Genomic DNA, 22,051 nt, shown 5'->3' with positions numbered 1-22,051 from the left:
TGATTCAAATGTTTCCTTGCATGCTAGTTTAGGCTTTATGCTTTGGGTAACAATGTTGCATGTATAATTAGAGAAAACTAAGATCCAAAGCGTTAGGGTTGTATGTGCACCATAGGAATGTTAGAGTGCATAAAACCCATCAGTGGTATCAGAGCCTTAGATATCGCTAGGGCCTACTCGACGAGTTCATCAATGAACTCAACGAGTAGGTGCCTTATGAAGATGAACTCGTCGAGTTCATAAGTGCACTCGACGAGTTGGATCGTCTGTGAGCAGAATTTTCGAGTTTTTGGCCTGTTTTGGATTAGGATCATTACCACAAATTGTTTTCGTTCATAAAATTCGATTTTAATGATATAGTAATGATGATCCCCATCCAATAACATGATGATTGTCAAATTTTAAGATAATTACTTGATTTTATGAAAAACTAATTATTTGTGAAATTTTAACATGATGATTGTCAAATTTTAAGATAATTACTAGATTGTTATATGATTAGTAAGAGGTCAAACTGTTAGATGATAAATTATATGATTAATTGTGTTAGCTAAATTTTATCTAAATGGTTCATGAAGAGTTTCATAACTTTTCCTCAAGTTATGAAATGTGAAAAGTCTCATTCATGAATCATTAAAATTGTAAGTTATAGAATTCCAAAGGTCTTCAAGAGTTACATAACTTGTCCTTAAGTTATGGAACTTGGAAAGTCTCTTTTATGGATCATAAATTCTAAAACTTAAGAGATTTTGAAAGGTTTCAAAACATGCCCTCAAGTTTTGCAATTGAAAAGTCTCATTTATGAAACTTTAATTCCAAACCCTAGAATTTTATAAGTTTAAAATTCAACCCTATACTATTATCATATTAAAGTTTAATACTTATATATATGTATAAGACAAGTCAGTCTTACCGTTAGTAGGCCTCATTCACGAAGCCGGTCTATAAGGGGGGTATAAGGTTACTGCCTATAAAATGGTGGTTTAATGGGTGTCAACTCTCACCCACCGCTTCCTTGACTGGTGGAGGGTCGTTAGCCAAACGGGTAGGATAAGACATTAATTCTCATTAATAAGTATAATGATAATTATTAAAGTATCTAAACTTTTATAAATTCCCAATCTTAGTTACTTTAGGAAAATATGATAATGGTGTTATCCCATGGAAATTGCACTTTACACCTTTCTAAGTCATTAGTGGAGCGTGTGTAGTTAACTAACACACTAATTTGGGACTAGCAAGGGTGGCAAAGGGTAGCTTGATTTTAATCATGGATCAATGGAGCGTGTTTGGTTAACCGGCACATTGATCAAGTGATTTGTAACATTAAGAGTACCAAGCACATTTGCATGGTTATCCCAGTCACAAACTTGAAGGGCATAGTCGAGATTTAAACATGCCATTGAAAAGAGTCAATGAATCTCAAAAGAATCTAGGAATTTCAATTAATTTAAAACCTAATAATCAATTTCGTTTTTCATGGTGGAAATTGGTAAATCGTCATTTACCTACCTTCAAATATTTTACAATTGGATTACGACATCACTCTTCCGAATTGTGAAATATTGTGTTGGGTCCTAGCCTTAATATTCCATTTTGAATGTTATATTAAGGATCATTATCTAATTTAAACTTTGTCTTTCTTTTCAGATGTCTACTTCAAACAATGCATCAAACCCAATCCCTTCGGGCTCTTTCTCCGTCATGAACCTATGTGGGAGAGTCATCTTGGATGGATCGAACTTCAATGATTGGATTCGAAACATCCGCATGGCTATTCGCTACGAGGACAAAGAATATGTCCTTGATAAAGAGCTAAAGGATATTGATGAAAACAGTGCTACTCCCGAACATATTGTTGAGTTTAAGACCCATGAGAGGGATGCGACAAAGGTGTCATGTATTATGATTGCTACCATGACTGTTGAGCTTCAGAAGCCCTATGAGGATTTTTGGCCTTATGAAATGCACTAGGATTTGATGGAAAGGTACTATCAAAGTGCTCGGCAGGAGAGGTATGAAATCATTGCCTCCATGATTACTACCAAAATGAAGGATGGAGAGTCTATCACGACCCACTTGCAAAAGATGCAAAGGTTTGTGGACCGCTTGCTAAAGTTGAATGCCAATTTCGATGAAGAATTGGCAATTGACATTATCCTACACTCTTCACCTCCTTGTTATGATCAGTTTCGTATGACTTATCATATGAACAAGGAGGAGGTGACTCTAAGAAAGCTTCAAGGTCTTTTGAGAACTGCTGAAAGCAGATTGAAAGGAAAGTCTGTTGTACCTACTCCGACTACTACTGCCCCTGTCTTGGCAATTGAACATGGGAAGGGAAAGAAGAGGAAAGCCTCCTCAAAGAGTCACAAGGGAAAGTCCCATGTTGGATCCTCTTCAAGTGGGTCCAAAGGTGGTCCTGCCACCCCCTCCTCAAGTCCAAAGGAAGCAGGGTGCTTCCATTGTCATGAAAAAGGGCACTGGAAACGAAGCTGCCATAAATACTTGCATGACATAAAGGATGGGAAGATCAAGCCCTCCTTTGCAGGTATTTATACTATTCTGTCTAATAAATCATCACATGCTAATTCTTGGGTCCTTGATATAGGATGTGGTTTTCACATTTGTTATGATTTGCAGGGTTTAAAAAGAAGTAGGGATGTGGAGCACAGGAAGATGAACTTGATCATGGGGAATAGGAACAAGTCACCTGTCACCAAGATTGGAGTTTATACATTATTGCTTATTAGTGGGTTAAATTTAGATTTGAATAATTGTTGCTACTCGTCAGATATGGCGAGAAATATTATTTCTTTTCATGTTTTGTAAAAACAAGGTTTTACCTTTTCGTTTAATAATGAGATTGGTTCAATAAATGCTTATTATAATGGAATATTTTATTTTGAAGCATTGCCTTGTAATGGTATATATGAAACTGTGATGGTTGTAGATAACTTAGGAAATAATGTGTTGCATATCTATTTGTCCAATGGTTTGGACAAAACATGCTTATGGCATTGTCGTCTTGGACATATCAACAAGAAGCGCATAGCCCAACTCCAAAAGGATGGAGTTTTGGAGTTATTTGACTTAAAGTCAGATGACACATGTGATTCTTGTTTTCTTGGAATGATGACCAAGTCACCCTTCATTGGTTCTTGTGCAAGGGGTGAGGGTTTGTTGGATCTCATACGCACAGATGTGTATGGACCTTTCAGATCCGCCACAAGGGATGCTAACCGCTTCTATATGACTTTTACTAATGATTATAGTGAATATAGGTATATTTACTTAATCAAGCATAAGTCAGAAACCTTTGAAAAGTTCAAAGAGTTTAAGCAAGAAGTGGAGAATCAATTGGTCAGGAAGATAAAGATGCTCCGATCTGATCGAGGTGGTGAGTATCTTAGTATCGAGTTCCACGGCTATCTTAAGGAATGTGGAATTATTTCACAATTGACGCCAGCTAGGACACCACAACTTAATGGGGGTGGCTGAGAGGCGCAATCGAACCTTGTTGGACATGGTTCGTTCCATGATGAGTCGAGCTTCGTTACCTATCGTATTTTGGGGTATGCCTTAGAGACTGCCACCCATATCCTTAATCTAGTCCCAACTAAAAATATTGCCAAAACACCTCACGAAATGTGGACAGGGAAGGTTCCCTCGTTAGCACATATCAAGGTTTCGGGTTGTGAGGCTTTCATAAGACGAGAGACTCATGACAAGCTCGAACCTCATAGTGAGCGATGTATTTTCATCGGATACCCACATAAATCCTTTGGATATCTCTTCTATAGACTGAGTGAAAATGTTGTCTTCGTTGCGAGGAGAGGGGTTTTACACGAAAGAGAACTCGTATGCCAAGAGGACAGTGGGAGGAAAATTGACCTTGAAGAGCTTCAAGAGTTAAGTGATGAAGGAACCTCAAACACTAGCGCTCAACCCGAGGAGGAAACTCCTGTTGAACTGATTGACGAGTCCTTACCTCTGAGGCGTTCCAGTAGAGTTAGACAGGCACCTGAGTTTTATGGTTTCCATATTACTACTGAAGGTGACACATTTATTAGTAATAGTACACTGGTAAACTTTGATGAACCTAACAACTACAAGGAAGCCATGGCAGGCCCCGAGTCTGCAAAATGGAAAGAGGCTATGGACAGCGAGATTCAGTCCATGTATGACAATCAAGTTTGGAACTTGGTTGACAATGTACCAGGCTGTAAGACAGTCGGGTGAAAATGGATCTTCAAGAAGAAGACCGACATGAATGGGAAAGTACACACTTATAAGGCGTGATTGGTTGCAAAGGGCTTTACTCAAACTCCTGGAGATGACTATGATGAGACCTTCTCACCAGTGGCTAAGATTAAATCTATAAGGGTTATGCTAGCCATAGCTGCATTTCATGATTATGAAATACGGAAAATGGATATCAAAACGACTTTCGTTAATGGGAAGTTGACTGAAGATGTTTACATGAATCAACCAGAGGATTTTGTCAATGCAAAGTATCCTAATAGAGTGTGTAAGCTTGAGAAATCCATCTATGGATTAAATCAAGCATCTCGCTGATGGAATATTTGTTTCGATGAGAAAGTCAAATAGTTTGGTTTTTCGAGAAGCGAGGATGAGTCCTGTGTATATGTCAAAGCTAGTGGGAGTATAGTTAGCTTTCTGGTGTGGTATGTGGATGACATACTGCTCATCGGAAACAACATTCCAACCTTGAAGGAGGTTAAGTCATGGCTTGGGAAGTGTTTCGCTATGAAGGATCTCGGAGAAGCTGCTTACATTCTAGGGATAAGGATATTGAGAAACAGGAGTAAAAGACTAATAGGACTTAGTCAAAGTACCTACTTGGACAAGGTGTTGAAACGTTTCAGCATGGAGAACTCCAAGAAAGGAGACTTACCTATCCTGAGCAATACCAAACTGAGTAAGACTCAGAGTCCGAGTACAGAGGCTGAGATAGCACAAATGAGTCGAATATCATATGCTTCTACAGTTGGTTTGATCATGTATGCTATGACATGTACTCGTCTTGATGTGGCCTTTGCTTTGAGCATGGTCAGCAGATATCAAGGGAAACCTGGTAAAGCTCACTGGACTGCGGTAAAGAACATTTTTAAATACCTACAGAGGACTAAGGACAGGGTCCTTACCCTCGGTGGGATTGATGACTTGAGAGTGACAGGGTATAGCGATGCCTGTTTTCAGACTGACAGAGATAATTTCCGCTCTCAGTCGGGCTGTGTATTTACCCTTAATGGAGGAGCAATAACATGGAAAAGTTCCAAACATGAAATTGTGGCTGATTCAATGTGTGAATCAGAGTACATAGCAGCAAGCGAAGCAGCAAAGGAGGCAATATGGCTGAAGAACTTCATTGGAGACCTTGGAGTTGTACCAGCTATAAAGGAGCCTATGGATATTTTCTGTGACAATGAAAGTGCAGTTGCCTTAGCCAAGGAACCAAGGGATCATGGTAGATCTAGGCACATCGACAAAAAATATCAGTTTATATGACATCAAGTAGAAGAAGGACTACTCGTAGTGAAGAGGATATCGTCAGAGAAGAACCCAGCAGATCCCCTTACAAAGGGACTCAGCAGGGATAAGCACTTGCTGCATGCAAGGAGTATTGGGCTGAAGGACGATATTAGTTTTAATGATTAAATAGATATTCAGAAACTTGTAATAGCTAAATTATAATTGACATTTGATGATTGAATAAAAGAAGTTTTATTTATAACTAAAGTTACTATCTTGTGTCAATTGTTTACTATTGTTTCATTTTGCATGTTTTGACTTCCAGAATAATAAGATTATTCAAACTATCCACAGTCGATCATACTTTGGGAGTAGGTTATGTAAGTAGACTGTCATGAATGGGTTTTGTAAGATTGTCTAAGGTGTTAGACATAGCAAAGTTTGCTACAAACATTCATGAGTGCTCTTGAAATAAGATTTGAGTATTGGACTAAACCCACACTCACATGAATCACTTCATGGAATTTATCATGAGTGATTGTGAGATGATAATATCGTATAGTCTTCAAACCAAGATATATGAGTTGTTGATTATGAGTTGGTTGTACACTGACAGTGCGAAAACGCATCAGTAACTTGATGTTATAAAACCTGTTGTTGTGTATGATTTAACGGGTAGTTAGTGCAAGCATATAAGTCGAAGTTTATCTGTTCCTTTTAGTCTAAGAGGATTAAAAACGATATCTTGGGCCCCTCTATAATTTTGTTTTGACTTATGTGTCGGGCCCGGTCAGGACTCAATTGATGTATTCAATTATGTTCTGTGTCGAACAAATCAGAAATCGGGAAACAAACTGTTGGACAATAAGTATGATTTTGTTCCATGTATTTGTCCGCATGATATCTTGAAGAACAGAGGATTATATGATCCCTTATCTAAATGGTGTGTCAGGATTCGACATTGGCTTTTAGAGAGCTATGATTGCTACTCAGATTTTGAAGCTACATTGGCAATTATATTTATTAGACTTATCCAAGTGGGAGAATGTTGGATTAGGTGTCTAAGCCCATAACTATAACTGGTATGTACTTGACCCGACAATAGCATGGTCCATTTGGGTTGTAACACTCTGGAACAATTTGATAGGATGGATATTTGAAGAAGAGGTTATTGTGATTTATTAATGTATTATAAGTATAATATATTAATTAAGAAATAACATTATTTAATTAGTATTGATCAAGAATTAATTTGGTATTAATTTAGTGATCAAAAGAAACTGATTAAAGTTACAGGGACTGATTAGGTAAATCAGTAATACTTCTAGTTTGACTCATGACTCATGACTCATGTTGATTAGAGTTGGACTAAACCTATGTGAGAGTCCAAGAAGGTTTAGCCCAAAAGGCCTAAGAACTATGAAGAGTCATTTGGGTTTGCATGGTTGTAATTGTAAGCTATAAAAGAAGTCCCTAACACCCTAAAATCCCCCCCCCCATACACACTAGAGTTGTAGCTAGCCGATTTTGATCTCCCAAACCTCTCACTCAAGTTCATTCTCTTGTTCTTGCTTTGTTATAAGACATTTGAGGCATTACACTTGAGGTGCTAGGCTCCTAAAGGTCAAAGACAAGCAAGTTACTACACAATGTAATCTTCTAACTGTTTTTTATGATTCAAATGTTGCCTTGCATGCTAGTTTAGGCTTTATGCTTTGGGAAAACAATGTTGCATGTATAATTAGAAAAAACTTAGATCCAAAGCATTAGGGTTGTATGTGCACCATAGGAATGTTAGAGTACATAAATCCCATCAGTTTCCTACATGCATATCGAGGTGAGTTTCGACTCACTGTACCCGTGGGTCGAAGGCACCAATGCTGACCCACTAGTTTTGGTTATCTGTTAGTAGAGGGATGCCTTAGGGAATGTATATAGTCATGTAGGATAGACTGAGGACTATTGATCTAAGCTCTCTTACATGTTCCTTGTTTCGTTGTGGTTCTAGAGTAGGATTGTCTGTCTGGGTGACTATCTTAGCTCTGAGTATATACGGCTATGCATTCCTTGGATTGTAGATATTTATTATGTTGTTATGCTGTAGTGACTTGTTAGATCTGTTTTATGGTATCGGGTATGCTGTTATGCTATAGTGATTTGTTAGATATGTGTTTTAGTATTGAGTATGCTGCTATACTATAGTGATCCGTTTGATATGTCTCCTGGTATTGAGTATGTAGCTTTGCTGTAATAATCTGCAGAACTATATGTTATATGTGCTTGCTAGTTTTCATCTATGGATTGCCCTTAGGGAATGTCTATGGTCATGTAGGATAGCCTGAGAACTCTTGGTCTAGGATCTCTTGCCTGTTCCTTGTTTAGTTGTGGCTCTAGAGTAGGATCATCTATTTGGGTAGCTATCCAACCTCTGGTTACTTATGGTAATGCATTCTATGGAGGTTAGCTAGTGAAGGCGAAGGAGGGACTGTACACACACATTAGCCGCATTGAGGATTTCGCGTTCATTTTAATGTTTTGATTTTAATAAATTGTAATTTAGAATAAATGGTTTTCTTAAAAATGGTTTTATGATTGAGGAATTTTACTTTAAATAAAAATGAAAATTTTGGCCATGAAAATGGACGTTACAAGTTGGTATCAGAGCCCTGGTTTGAGTGAATTGGAGGAACACTTGTGTGAATCCAATCTCAAACTAGGATCCGAGAGTTTAGCCAAATGTTTTTAAAGAAAATAATTTATAATAAAAGGGTTGGGCTAAGGACATGGGCTTGGTCTCTTGTCATGTTATTGTTTGATTGTTGACTTGGGATCGGGAACGTGGGCCTTGACTTAACTTTGACTATTTCAAGAAGATGCGGTGTGTACAATCAGTTAGAGCCTGAACAGGAGAGTGGTTCCCAAAATACCCATATTGTTATGTTTGCTGAGTTTTGATTTTGATGATATATGCATTGTTAGAAAAGCATGCTAGTGGATAAGGTTCTTTAGAAACTGTTGTATATAAATGCCTGATTTCTGTGATGCCTTCTGATATAAGGAGTTGCTTACCTGATATATGCTTTTGATTGTGTAATTGTTGTGTGTATGTTGATTTGTTGTATATGGTCGGGATTGAATATCCTTAGAATGATCGGCTTGGCCTTACTTCATGTTCCTTGTTTGGTTGTGGATTTAGGGCAGAGTTGATTATTCGACACTCTATCTGATCCCGTATTGTGTACAACAAGCATGCACAAAAGAAACTAGTGGTGTAGGAGCGAGAGTGATCCTCCGAGTAATCTAGTGAAATGACTTAGGGCCTTGGGATGAATTCTGAATCGACTACGGATAGGTGTGGAAGATAGTATGGACCCGTACTACTGAAAGCATGGGATACATATGAGATTCAGGAGGAATTTCGAGGGTAGTAAGGAAATAATACAAGTAGCGTCGGGTTTCTTGACTTGTGTTGTGATGTCTGATATTTCCTATATATATTTTCAGTATGGCGAGTATGGGAGGTTCAGGGTCAGGAGTCGGAGCTGGTGGCCAGGATGGGCCAGGATTGACAGATGACCGAGTTAGGGAGATCATTCGTGAGGAGGTTATTTCTTTTGTCAGGGAGGTGACTCCACAGTTGCTCGGGATGGTCAAGACCGCCACGATTAAGTTTTTCGATGATCTTTATGCTACACTTTTCGAGGTTGCTGTTGATGCAACTACCGCGTCTGTTGCTGCCATTAACGATAGAGGAGAGAGAGCCTTCCAGTACCGGGACTTCGATAATACGAATCCCTCAGAGTTTGATGGGGTCTCGGACCCGATTGTGGCGATGAGATGGTTGTCTGATATGGAGGGTTGTTTCTTCACGTGTTCTTGTCCGGATGACCAGAAGGTCAAGTGAGCCCTGGACCTGCTTAGGTTGGGGGCAAGGGATTGGTGGAGATTGGTTTGTAGTTCTTATACTCCTGAGGAGAGGGCCGCAATGACTTGGGAACAGTTCTCGGAGATGTTCTGATCAAGGTATGTTCCCCTGGTTGAGAGGGAGAGACTTGTTGTGATTTGAGCATTCTAACACTCCTAAGTGTACATGCAATCCTAAATACCTTGGATCTATGTTTTCTCTATTATACATGCAAATATGAATATTCCAAGGTATTACCCTATCTAGCATACAATCCTTGATACTTGGGTAATATAACAAGTTAGAATACATACCTTTTAATGAAGCTTGAAATCTTGAACTTTAAGAGCTTAGCCCCAATAGTGTAGAAGCCTCAAGTGGAATCACAAATCACCAAAACACCTTGGAAGACTTTAGAGAATATGGATACTTGGCTCACACTTATGATATCGGTTATTGCCCTCTTTAGTGTATCCACACTAGCCACTAGCCTAATTTCATGAACCATAAGACCCTTTATATAGTGTGGAGGATTAGGGTTAAACCCTAATACCCATGACCTTTCATTTCCTAGGATCCATGGGTTAAAGCTCCATGGACTATCCATGAAGACTTAGCCCAACCTAAATAAACTTGGCCCACTACACATATATATATCTAAGAGTCCATATTTAATTAGTTCCTTTTGATCACTTAATTAATTATAAATTAATTCTTGATCAATACTAATTAAATAATATGATTATATATTAATATATTAGAACTTATAATATATTAATATAAATCATAAGCATGCTATTCTCAAAGGATTATCCATATAAATTGTTTCGGTGAAGTGCAACCCAAATGGACCATGCCAAGTTGGGTCAAGTACATACCAATTATAGTTATGGACTTAGACATTAATCCAACAGTCTCCCACTTGGATAAGTCTAAAACTATTATTGAGTATCACTTCAAAACCTAACTGTCAATCGTAGCTCTTAAAGCCGCTGTCGAACTCTGACCTTGTCAATGAACTCTGACCTTTGTCAATGACTTGTCCATTAGATAAGGGATCATATATTCCTCCATTCTAGATATCATATGGACTGAGACATGGATTATAATCATTCTCTCTGTCCATTTGTTGTTTCCCGATTTCCGATTTATGATGACTGACTGATTGAACAAATCAAATCAGTCCTGGCTTGGCCAAGTAGTTAGGGTGTCATCGCTAAATCATCGAGGGGCCCACAGATATCGCTTTTATCCCGAAGGAAAAAGGAATGGATAAACTTCGACTCATATGGCTTGTTCTACTACTTGTTGAATCATACACAATGGCACGTTTTATAACATCGAGTTACCAAATGCGTTTTCGTGCAATCAATGTATAACCAACTCATAGTAACAACTCATATCTCTAGGTTTGAAGAATATAAGATATTACCGTCTCATGATCACTCGTGATAAAATCCATGAAGTGATTCAAATGAGCGCGGGTTGAATCCAATACTCAGAACTTATGAGCACTCATGAGTGTTGTAACACCACTTTGTCCACCAACTTGGACCTCTACAAACCAACCCATGACAGTCTTGATTCATATCTACTTCCAACATATGACCGACTGTGGATGGTTTGAATAACTTAATCATTCAGGAAGAGCGACCTAGTTATTCTGGAAGTCAAAACAAGAAAAGTGAAACACAAGAATAAATGAATCAAATATGGTATCAAACCCTATGAATATAAATAAACACTTTTATTTATCACCATACTGATTACTCATTATTCATTGTTTCAGTTTTATCAACTTTATACTTGAATTAAAAACATTAGTTGTCCCATGCTCCAAGCATGTACACTATGTTTTTCTTAAACAATAGCTTTGCCATACACCAAGTATGCACTCTTTGTTTGTCTATGATCCTTACTTTGTGAAATAAACCAATTGAACATAATTTCAATGATTCTAATTTCACACTTCCAAATCCTTATCGAAAAATGTGAGAATTTCAAATTCCTATCATTTATCGAAATCTGTTTAGATTTTAAACTTATATGCACTGACCCTCCTGTAATGAATATGTACAAAGTCACAAAGACTTGTCAACAGTCATTATAAGGTATTCCAATGGAGATCAACTCCATGGAAACTAAGTCTCATATTCAAAGTACATTGCTTTGGACATGCTTCTTGCATTAAGTTTTCTAATCTTACACAGATAACTTCCACCTATGGAGACAACTCCATATTCTCATTTTGACTATCACTTCTGAATAAGAGATGCCTCTTTTTAGAATATGTCAATATGGTCCTTCCAAAATTAGCACTATACTTCCAACTGTCCCTGAGCAACCAATCTTTGGTAAACCTCAGATTGTCCTCGACAATTGCTTAATCATTTTAGTCATATCCAATTATAGACCTTTTCCCTTCTTAATGCCTCTGGGAATTTGGAAAAATTTAGAAATGACAAATATTATATCACATGCAATCGATCCTGTACCCAAAGCAAATGGTACACGATTCATGATGTCTCACATAAAGACATGTTTCTAGACCAGTCTTTTGCTACAATATTTTTATTTGCCAGGTTTTCAAAATTTGACTATGAAGAGAGATGCCGTAATCATAATCGAATTTTGAGAACACAATATATAGAATTTCCTTAAGTTGAACCAATCCAACATGAAATTCATATATATATATATTCTTGACTAAGGATGATTAAGGTCTCAATCTAAGCCTTTAGAACTGAAATGAAGTATATCCTCTCCCTTAATTATAGCAAAACAACTTTTTCAATCCCTGCAGCCTCACGAATTGAAACTTTTGTTTTCTATAATTAACATTGTTAACTTGCAACACTAACAATAATTATCATGCTCCCACTAACATGATGATTATTAGCATAACACTTATGCTCCCACTAGCTTTGACATGTACTCAGAAATCAGCTGGACTTCTAGAAATCAATACTTTATTGACTTTCTTACCAAAGTTCAGATTTGTGATACGAGATGCTTTGATAAAACTTTATCAAAACCATACACCTTTCCTTAGATAGCATGCATGTGTGTCTGAACAATTTCAGAACTATGAAAAGGGATGTCGTAATCATAGTCTCAATTGTTTAGACCTTTTTCCATCTACTTCAAATCTACTTGGTGGAAGTGGTTCCTCACCATCATTTTCATGAATCGGAGAGAAACCTTATGACCCTTAGATTTTATGGTGTATGTGTTCTTATCCATGTGAATCGTCAAAACCATTGTCACAAGACAAAGATAATGACAAATCCAAACACATATGGACTGAACTCAATCTTAATTTCTTACCACCTGGCAGCTCAAGGGCCTGCCATTGCTTCCAAGTTGTTATGCAACCAACTGAGAACTCTCAGAACTCATATGCAAAGCCAACTTTAACTGGAATGGGCACAGAATATGTCAACACGATAGGTTATAAACCTCAAGTCGTGTGCTAGTGAAGAACCTCAGGTTTTATTCTTGATTAGTTCTTGAAATTCTTTTTAGGATCTTTAAGACTCCCACTATCCTCTTGACATATAAGACTATCTTGCCAAATATTCAAGAGATAGTGCGGATTCTTTATCAAGACAAACACTTCACACAATTGGCCTTAGTTGGTCTCTATTTTATCCAAAACATCACAACTTACCAAATTCAAATGTACAAGAGTAGAAAACCTTTTACTCTTACATTTCACTAGTGTTAATAAACCTTCTTTAAGATGTGTCACTCAAGTTACAATCTTGGAGTATGACTCTAAGAATTGTTTTGGAACGAAGTATGACTCATTTTCCTGATCTAACCATTTCAACAATTCATGACTCCTTTTCTTAGTCATAATAATGCACTAAGATGACCTTTAGAGGACTAATTGTGATATGATTTCTAAATCATTAAGATGATCACAAACATGATACTAAAGTACTCTCCCATCTTTTCAGATTTGAGAAACTTTTATCTTTCTGCCTAATTTGATTCTTCCCATTCGTTCTGCCATACATTGAGACTTTTCCAATGTTTCAGAATTATACTTAAACTTGTAAGTATAACCATATTTACTAAACTTTTGTAAATCAAATAGTCTTAACGAGCTTTGTGGTGGACATGACCAGTGCACAAGAATGTGTACTCGATCCCTTTAGTCCTTCACTTGACTCACACATCCATGTGAACAAGTAATTAGTCTTGATTTTCCAATGCTTGAAAGTTCTCATTCATCATACTATTCAACTTGCATGATTCCAAGTTTTGGTCCAATTGAAACTTGGGTGATGAGGAACTTTCCTGATTTGGTAAATTTAGACACTACCACAAATGAAAGAATCAAATCTATTTTCCAATATTGCTGTCAGTGGAATCATATAAGCAACAATTTTCCACAAATGCCATTGTAAGGATACTTCAAATAAATAAAATTAAACAATTTTCTTTTATTTTAAAACTTTGCGGAAAAACTTATCCTTACAATCCACATGGAAAATTGTTGTTATCTATTCCTTAGCAATATATCATAACTTCTTAAGCAACTGCTCAAAATTCTGATGCGATCGAAATCCACCTTCGCGATCAGAATCAGCATATACTTCCTTTAAGATTTCTCTCTATTATTTGATTCTTAAAACATCAACATGTGACCCAGTCACATCATGTAATGAGGATCTCAGAATAGAACTTAACAGAGTTAGATAATGGTCTCTACCTGATGTAGAGTCAAACTTATTGACTTTAACATCCTTAGGTAAATTTGGTAGCTTTGCAATCAACGCCCCTTCCTTTGGCAAAATAAACATATGGACCCTTTGGTAATGGGACTATCTCAGACTTAGCCTTTCTCTTTACCATTTGGTCAACCGGGTTGACTATGGTCAATCCCTTTCCAATGGGAAGAGAATGCTTTTTCTGGATTTCCAGTGTCACCATTGTCACTGTCCATAAAGTTTTTTTTTTGGGAAGTTGATCTTCTAATCAAATTTGCTTTACTATCATTCCAAATCATTGTTGATTCAGCAGCACCAAGCAAATAGATATGATCATTAAGATTCATGTCATAGTCTGTTTCATAGTAGTCCCAAAGGAACTCACTATGTGACTTAGAAAGTGATTGAACATCCAACTTTCTCAAGACTTTGACACCCAACTTTCCCGGCTTGTCAATATGTGACTTCATCTCTAAGATGTGATCACACATAGACCTTGCTTGCCATTAGGGCTTGAGTGACCTTGAACTTGTGGGTTAGGGAGAATAATTGGAGGAGGTGGAGGAAGAGAAGTATGACTTCCATGAGCCAAACTCGGGAAGTCATATTCATTAGGAAAGCTTGGTTTGGGAAGATCATTGTTGTCTAAACCAGACATCAACAATGGGAGAAATTCACGTAAAGTTGATTTAAGTCCTTAATATAACACCCAATATGATATATTAAGGCTAGGACCCAACAAACTATTTTATAACTTGGAAGAGGGATGCCGTAATCCAAGCTATAAAATATTTGAAGGTAGGTGAATGACGATTCACCAATTTCCACCAAGATAAACGAAATGTATTATTAGGTTTTAATTGGTTTTGAAACTCCTAGATTCTTTTGAGATTCATTGAACTTTTCAATGGCATGTTTCAATCTCGAGTGTGCCCTTCAGGTTTTGTGACTGGCATGCCGAGGATTACAAAACAAGGTGTGAAGTAACCATGCAAATATACTTGGTACCCTTAATATTTACCCCTCAATCGATGTGCCGGTTAACCACACACGCTCCAACGATACTATGATAAACATTAAGTTACCCTTTGCCTACCTTGTGAAGTCCAGGTTAGTGTGCCGGTTAACCACACACGCTCCACTAACAGCTTAAACAAAGTGCAAAGTGTAATTTCATGGATTAGCACCTTATTCACATTTTCCTAAGTAACTAAGATTGGGAATTTATAAAAAGTTTAGTTACTTAGTATTTATCATTAATACTTTTAATGAAGGGAGAATTATAGTCCTTGTCCTACCTGTTCGGCTAACGACCCTCCACCAGTCAAGGAAGCGGTGAGTGAGAGTGCACACCCATTAAACTGCCATTTTATAGGCAGTAACCTTTTACCCCCCTTATAGACCGGCTTCATGAATGAGGCCTACTAATGGTAAGACGACTTTACTCTTATACATATATATAAATATTATTAACTTATAATATTATTAAGTATAAGGGTTGAATTTTAACTTTTAAAATTCTAAGGGCTTAACTTGGAATTAAAGGATTCATAAGTGAAAACTTCACAAATTCCAAAACTTGAGGGCGAGTTTTTGAAACTATTCAAAACTTTTCATTTCATAACTTATGAGTTTAATGGTTCATTAAAATGAAGACTCTTCATTTTTTATGTAACCTCTTATTCTTTAATAACACTTTTAAAGAAGTGACTCTTAAACATCCATAACTTGAGGACAAGTTATGGAGTCATAATACTATTTAATGAAAAAGACTCTTCATTTTTTTATGTAACCTATGACACTTTTATGAGTTTTAAGATTCATAAATGTGACCTTTTATGTAACTTGAGGACAAGTTACAAAAACACATTTTATGAACTACCTCTAGATTAATTAGGATTGAAAACAACTAAAACACAATTTTTTTTTTCAATTAATCTAAACTAACTCATAAATCAAGGAAACATAAAACTTTTGGTAATCCATAGCTTATGGAGTTAAATGCTTGTTTTATGATGAAACTTTTCATGTTCCATAACTTAAGAATAAGTTATGGATACATTAACACCAAATTTTGTAACTCCATAAAAACTTTGAATCAAATTTTTTTTTAAAACCTTTTCATATCCATAACTTATGGAGGTTTCAAAACACTTAAGATCACAACTTTAAAAAAAACTTTTGAGCTCGAAAATTTTATGAAAAAATTTGTAACTCCTTAAAACATTTAGATCAAACTTTTAAAACTAATAAAATAATCATATCATTTTATCTTTTACTAAATTTGACCTAATTCAACTCATATAGCAAATGATTCAAATTTTACAAATAATTAGTTTTTCACAAAACAAGTAATTATCTTAAAATTTGACAAACTTCATGTTTTTTTTTCTTTTTTTTCAACTTTGAAAATCAAACATTTGCATGAATATAACAGAAAACAACCCATGGCTCTGATACCACTGTTGGGTTTTGGGCATTCTAACACTCCTAAGTGTACATGCAACCCTAAATACCTTGGATCTATGTTTTCTCTATTATACATGCAAATATGAATATTCCAAGGTATTACCCTATCTAGCATACAATCCTTGATACTTGGGTAATATAACAAGTTAGAATACATACCTTTTAATGAAGCTTGAAATCTTGAACTTTAAGAGCTTAGCCCCAATAGTATGGAAGCCTCAAGTGGAATCACAAATCACCAAAACACCTTGGAAGACTTTAGAGAATATGGATACTTGGCTCACACTTATGATATCGGTTATTGCCCTCTTTAGTGTATCCACACTAGCCACTAGCCTAATTTCATGAACCATAAGACCCTTTATATAGTGTGGAGGATTAGGGTTAAACCCTAATACCCATGACCTTTCATTTCCTAGGATCCATGGGTTAAAACTCCATGGACTATCCATGAAGACTTAGCCCAACCTAAATGAACTTGGCCCACTACACACATATATATCTAAGAGTCCATATTTAATTAGTTCCTTTTGATCACTTAATTAATTATAAATTAATTCTTGATCAATACTAATTAAATAATATGATTATATATTAATATATTAGAACTTATAATATATTAATATAAATCATAAGCATGCTATTCTCAAAGGATTATCCATATAAATTGTTTCGGTGAAGTGCAACCCAAATGGACCATGCCAAGTTGGGTCAAGTACATACCAATTATAGTTATGGACTTAGACATTAATCCAACAAGACTGGCCCAAGAGTACCTGGATCTGAGACAGACGACCAATTCGGTGACAAAGATCACCAAAATGTTCACTAAGAGGGTTTTGTTCAATCCCGAGTTCGCTGCTTCAGAGCAGGCTCGGATGACTCGGTACTTGAGTATGCTCAAGACGGACATCCGACAGTTCGTTTCCACCCAACGATATGGTTCTCTCGCTGAGCTTCAGGATGTCGTGAGGAGGCATGAGATTGAGATAGAGACCCAGGCAAGGGAGCAGTGTCAGGCTCCAGATCAGTCCCAGCCTGCAGCTAAGCGGTTCAAGTCCGCCATCCAGAGTTCAGGATTAGTTGGAGGGAGGTGTAGATCATTTGTATATCATATGTGTGGCAAGGAGGGCCATTTTGGTAGAGATTGTAGGCAGAGTGCGTGAGTTTGTTTCCATTGCGGCCTAGAAGGCCACATTCGAGCTCATTGTCCTCTTCTCAGTGAGGTGTTGGATCGTACACCCTTAGCTTGGCAGTTACCTGACGGTCGTCATGGGACCGCCAGGGTCCCGAGGACCGAGAATTGAATTGGCAGTTCTTATGTTTTTCGCAATTATGGTAGTATTGGTATCCGTCTGTAACTTCCGTCTATGGTTCAAGTTCAGGCGTAATCTTGGATGATCAGTTAAATGGAAGTATCTTATTTGGTTTATTTTAAATTGATCTCCTGTTATGTATGGATTAATTATCTTTGTACTTGATTGTATGCGAGTTGGAATGTATGAATGTTGTGTGGATTTAGATTCTCCTATATATGTGGATATCAGTGATTAGGATCAAGTAATAGAGTCCGAGTTAGTTTGGGTATCGAAGGACTATGAAGTTATTAGTTTCTAGCATATTTCAAGTGGGGGGAGTGGAACCTCGCAACAGAAAGACTTTGAGCCAAGATTCGGTTTTCAGTCGAATTTCTTTAAGTTCAAGGCTTCCGCGCAACTGCTAAATCTTCGGGTTTCACGACAAGATCACCATCAGCTGTTGGAGTTTCCTTTCGATTCATATTATTCTTAGTTGTGATAGCATCTGTAGGGCGTGCTTGTGCTTAGACCCTAGGGTGTTAGGAGCTCAGGTTGATGATTTACTTGTTTGTTATCGTCTGGTCGGGGGTGAGCCCGAGTGTTGATTGTGGATAGCTTAGTTGGGCTATCGGAGCCGAGCAGGAGCGTGGTCTAGTTTAGTATGTGATCAGTTAGTTTTCATTGTGGTAGTGCCCTTCTGTGCGGGGTTGCATGCCGACGTTTAGACATGAAGCTCTGGAACCGATTAATTCAACGGATTTTCGTTCATCTTGGTTGTTGTGGGGGAGTGCATCATGAAGTAGAAGCGAGAGCTGATTTCGAGGACGAATCTAACTTAAGTGGGGGAGAATTGAAACATTCCGTTTAAAATAAAATAACCCTAACCCTAAAGTGGCAAAAAAAATCAGAATGAAGTTGAAGAGTTGGGACGGGACTTAAACCCGTCACTCGTCCTCCTCCCTTGGCTCTCATTTGAAGAAAAAACCCTAACCCTAAAAATGGATGCAGCCGCCACCTTGTCTCTCCAACTTCCAGCCGCCGCCCCCATCTCCTTGACGCTGCCTTGAACCACTGAAGGGACCTGCCGCTGCTCCCGCTGCCGACGAAGCCAAAGACTGTCGAAAGCGACGTCGTGGCTGCTGCTATTGTTGTTCTCGATCGCACATCCTTCATTTCTCTTATTCGTTGTTGGTCACACAGCCGGTATCTCCGATTGGTTACGTCACCGCCACTAGCGCCGACTGTTAGTGCCGTCGTTGCCGCTGTTTCGTGCCACTGCCCTTTCGTCGTCCTTCCGGCCGTCGTCGTCCTCTAGGATGAGATTGCATCTGCATTGTGGATGTTTTCGTGTGTGTGTGTATGTGTTTGTTGGCCGAAAATCAAAGAAGAACCCACCATGGCAGCCGACCACGGTGGCTGCCACCAACCACCACCTCAGGTGGTTGTGTGCGTGTGTGTGTGTGTTGGATTAACGTTTCGTGTGAATGGGGATGCTTTGGATAACATATTAGCTTAAAAATTTATAACTCCCTCCATTAAAAGTGGTGGTTGTCACCTCGTGCCGCCATGGACCGCCACCGACCACCACCGCCCGAGGTGGCAGTGGGTGGTGCTCGACTTATTAAACATTAAATTACCTAAACATCTAAATTTGGTCTGAGTGGCACGTGTTTGGGTTGGAAACGCTAATTAGGGTTTAGAAAACCCTAATGTCAAGAAAACCCTAGTTTTGGAGTTTTGTCGGGGCCCACGTTGAACTGTTAATTAAACTTTAAATTATACTCAATAATGCTCTACGATTAACTTAATGCAGTATTGGACTTAATGAATTAAGTCCTTAACGGGCTTATTGTGGAACACTAACCCTAGTTATGATTTTATGTGGAAAACCCTAGAATCGGGGAGCTCTATTTTGGAAAATGATTGGGCGCGTATTTGGGCTATTGCTTGAATTATTATTATACTCGAGAATGACTAAGACAAACCTTAACAGTCTTACCCTTAGGTGATTAAGTCCTTAATGGGTTAAGTGTCCTTACTTAACCTTAATCGTCATTTTATGTGAAACCCTAATCGTTATTTCTTGTGAAATAGTGAGTGTTGCAAGTGACTATGACCTGTGACCGTGGATTGACTCTAGTATCTTCTTGTAGGTGATTGGAAGTGAGTTGAAGCTGGTAGAGTCCTTCGTCGCTACGGTGGTTTCCTACACCCATTTCGAGATGAGTTTCGCCTCATTGTACCCGTGGGTCGAAGGCACCAATGTCGGCCCACTAGTTTTGGTTATCCGTTAGTAGACGGATTCCTTAGGGAATGTATATAGTCATGTAGGATAGACTGATGACTCTTGATCTAAGTTCTCTTACCTGTTCCTTATTTGGTTGTGGTTCTGGAGTAGGATCACCTGTCTGGGTGACTATCTCACCTCTGAGTATATAAACCATGCATTCCTTGAATTGTTGATATTTAGTATGTTGCTATGTTGTAATGATTTGTTAGATCTGTGTTCTGGTATCGAGTATGCTGCTATGTTGTAGTGATCTATTAGATCTGTGTTCTGGTATCCAGTATGTTGTTATGCTGTAGTGATCTGTTAGATCTGTCTCCTGGTATTGAGTATGTTGCTTTGCTGTAATAATCTGTAGAACTGTATGTTATCTGTGCTTGCTGGTTGTCATCTATTGAGTGCCCTTAGGGACTGTTTGTGGTCATGTAGGATGACCTGAGAACTCTTGGTCTAGGCTCTCTTGCATGTTCCTTGTTTGGTTGTGCCTCTAGAGTAGGATCATATGTTTGGGTGGCTATCTCACCTATGGTTACTTATGGTTACACAATTTATGGAGGTTAGCTGGTAGCAGGACTGTATGATGTGAGAGGAGAGGACTAGTAGGCAGTAGTGAGCTGTATGATTGTTGTTTGCCTGTATTATGTGCCTACTTGATCCTGATTGTTTATATGTCGACATGTTGTGTTTGGTTTTGGTTGAGGCGTTCCTGCTTTGTGCTGTAGGCTAAGATACCTGGTGCGGGCCGACTGTAAGACGAATGCACTGAGGCTCGGGAAGAGCAGTCGGGTTTAGGCGATAAGCCAACAAACCCTGGTATTCCAACCCGATGGTTGATTAGACCCAACATGTTTGATTGTATATGTTATTCATTTGTGTGGTGGTATTTTGGGGGAAACTCACTAAGCTTTCTGCTTACCAAGTTGTTTATTGTTTTAGGTATCATCGGTGGCTAGGTGAAAACAAAGGCGGGACTGTACACACACATCAACAACATTGAGGATTTCACGTTCATTATAATGTTCTGATTTTAATAAATTGTAATTTAAAATAAATGGTTTTCTTAAAAATGGTTTTATAATTGAGGAATTTCACTTTAAATGAAAATGAAAATTTTGGCCACGAAAATGGGACGTTACAAAAACAAAAAAGTAGGATGATATAATAATCATTACCTTAATTTGTTACGTAGATTGCTATAGTGATAGGGAAAATTGCAAAAAATTCCTTACATATTGGCATCATAATCGATTTAGTTATTATATATTTTTTTATTCAATTAAGTCCTAAAAACCGGTAATCGTATTCAATTTAACTATTGTATCCGGTCAACAGGTCATCTAACTTTCAAAAATTACACTATTAGCCCTGATTTTAAATTTTATTACAAATTTGGTCCAAAATTTACACTTTTGGCCCTGATTTTAAAATTTATTACAAATTTGGTCAAAAAATTACCCTTGTGGCCTAGATTTCACAATTTTGTTATGAATTCATCATAACTTTAGTTTTTTACAACTTTTTTTTTTCTCAAAAAAAATTTTGAATATGTTTTTTCTTTAAAAAAAATCATATTTATAGAAAAAAAAAACCATAATTTCCCATAAAAAATCTTATATTTTCTATATAAAAACTTTTTAATTTTTTTTTGTATACAAAATATTTTTTTTTAAAAATAGGTATTTATTAAGTACATAAACATATACATATTCGTTTGTATAAAAAAATGTACACAAACACATTTTTTATAAAAAAATGTATACAAACATTTATTTCATAGTAAACATGTGTTATATATATATATATATATATATATATATATATATATATATATATATATACATATATATATATATATATATATATATATATATATATATAT

This window comes from Lactuca virosa, chromosome 6 (assembly GCF_052849685.1).
Source record: "Lactuca virosa cultivar CGN04683 chromosome 6, Lactuca_virosa_CGN04683_v6, whole genome shotgun sequence".
Classification (NCBI taxonomy): Eukaryota; Viridiplantae; Streptophyta; class Magnoliopsida; order Asterales; family Asteraceae; genus Lactuca; species Lactuca virosa.
The sequence above is the reverse complement of the archived record's forward strand: the minus strand, read 5'-3'. Positions refer to the sequence as shown.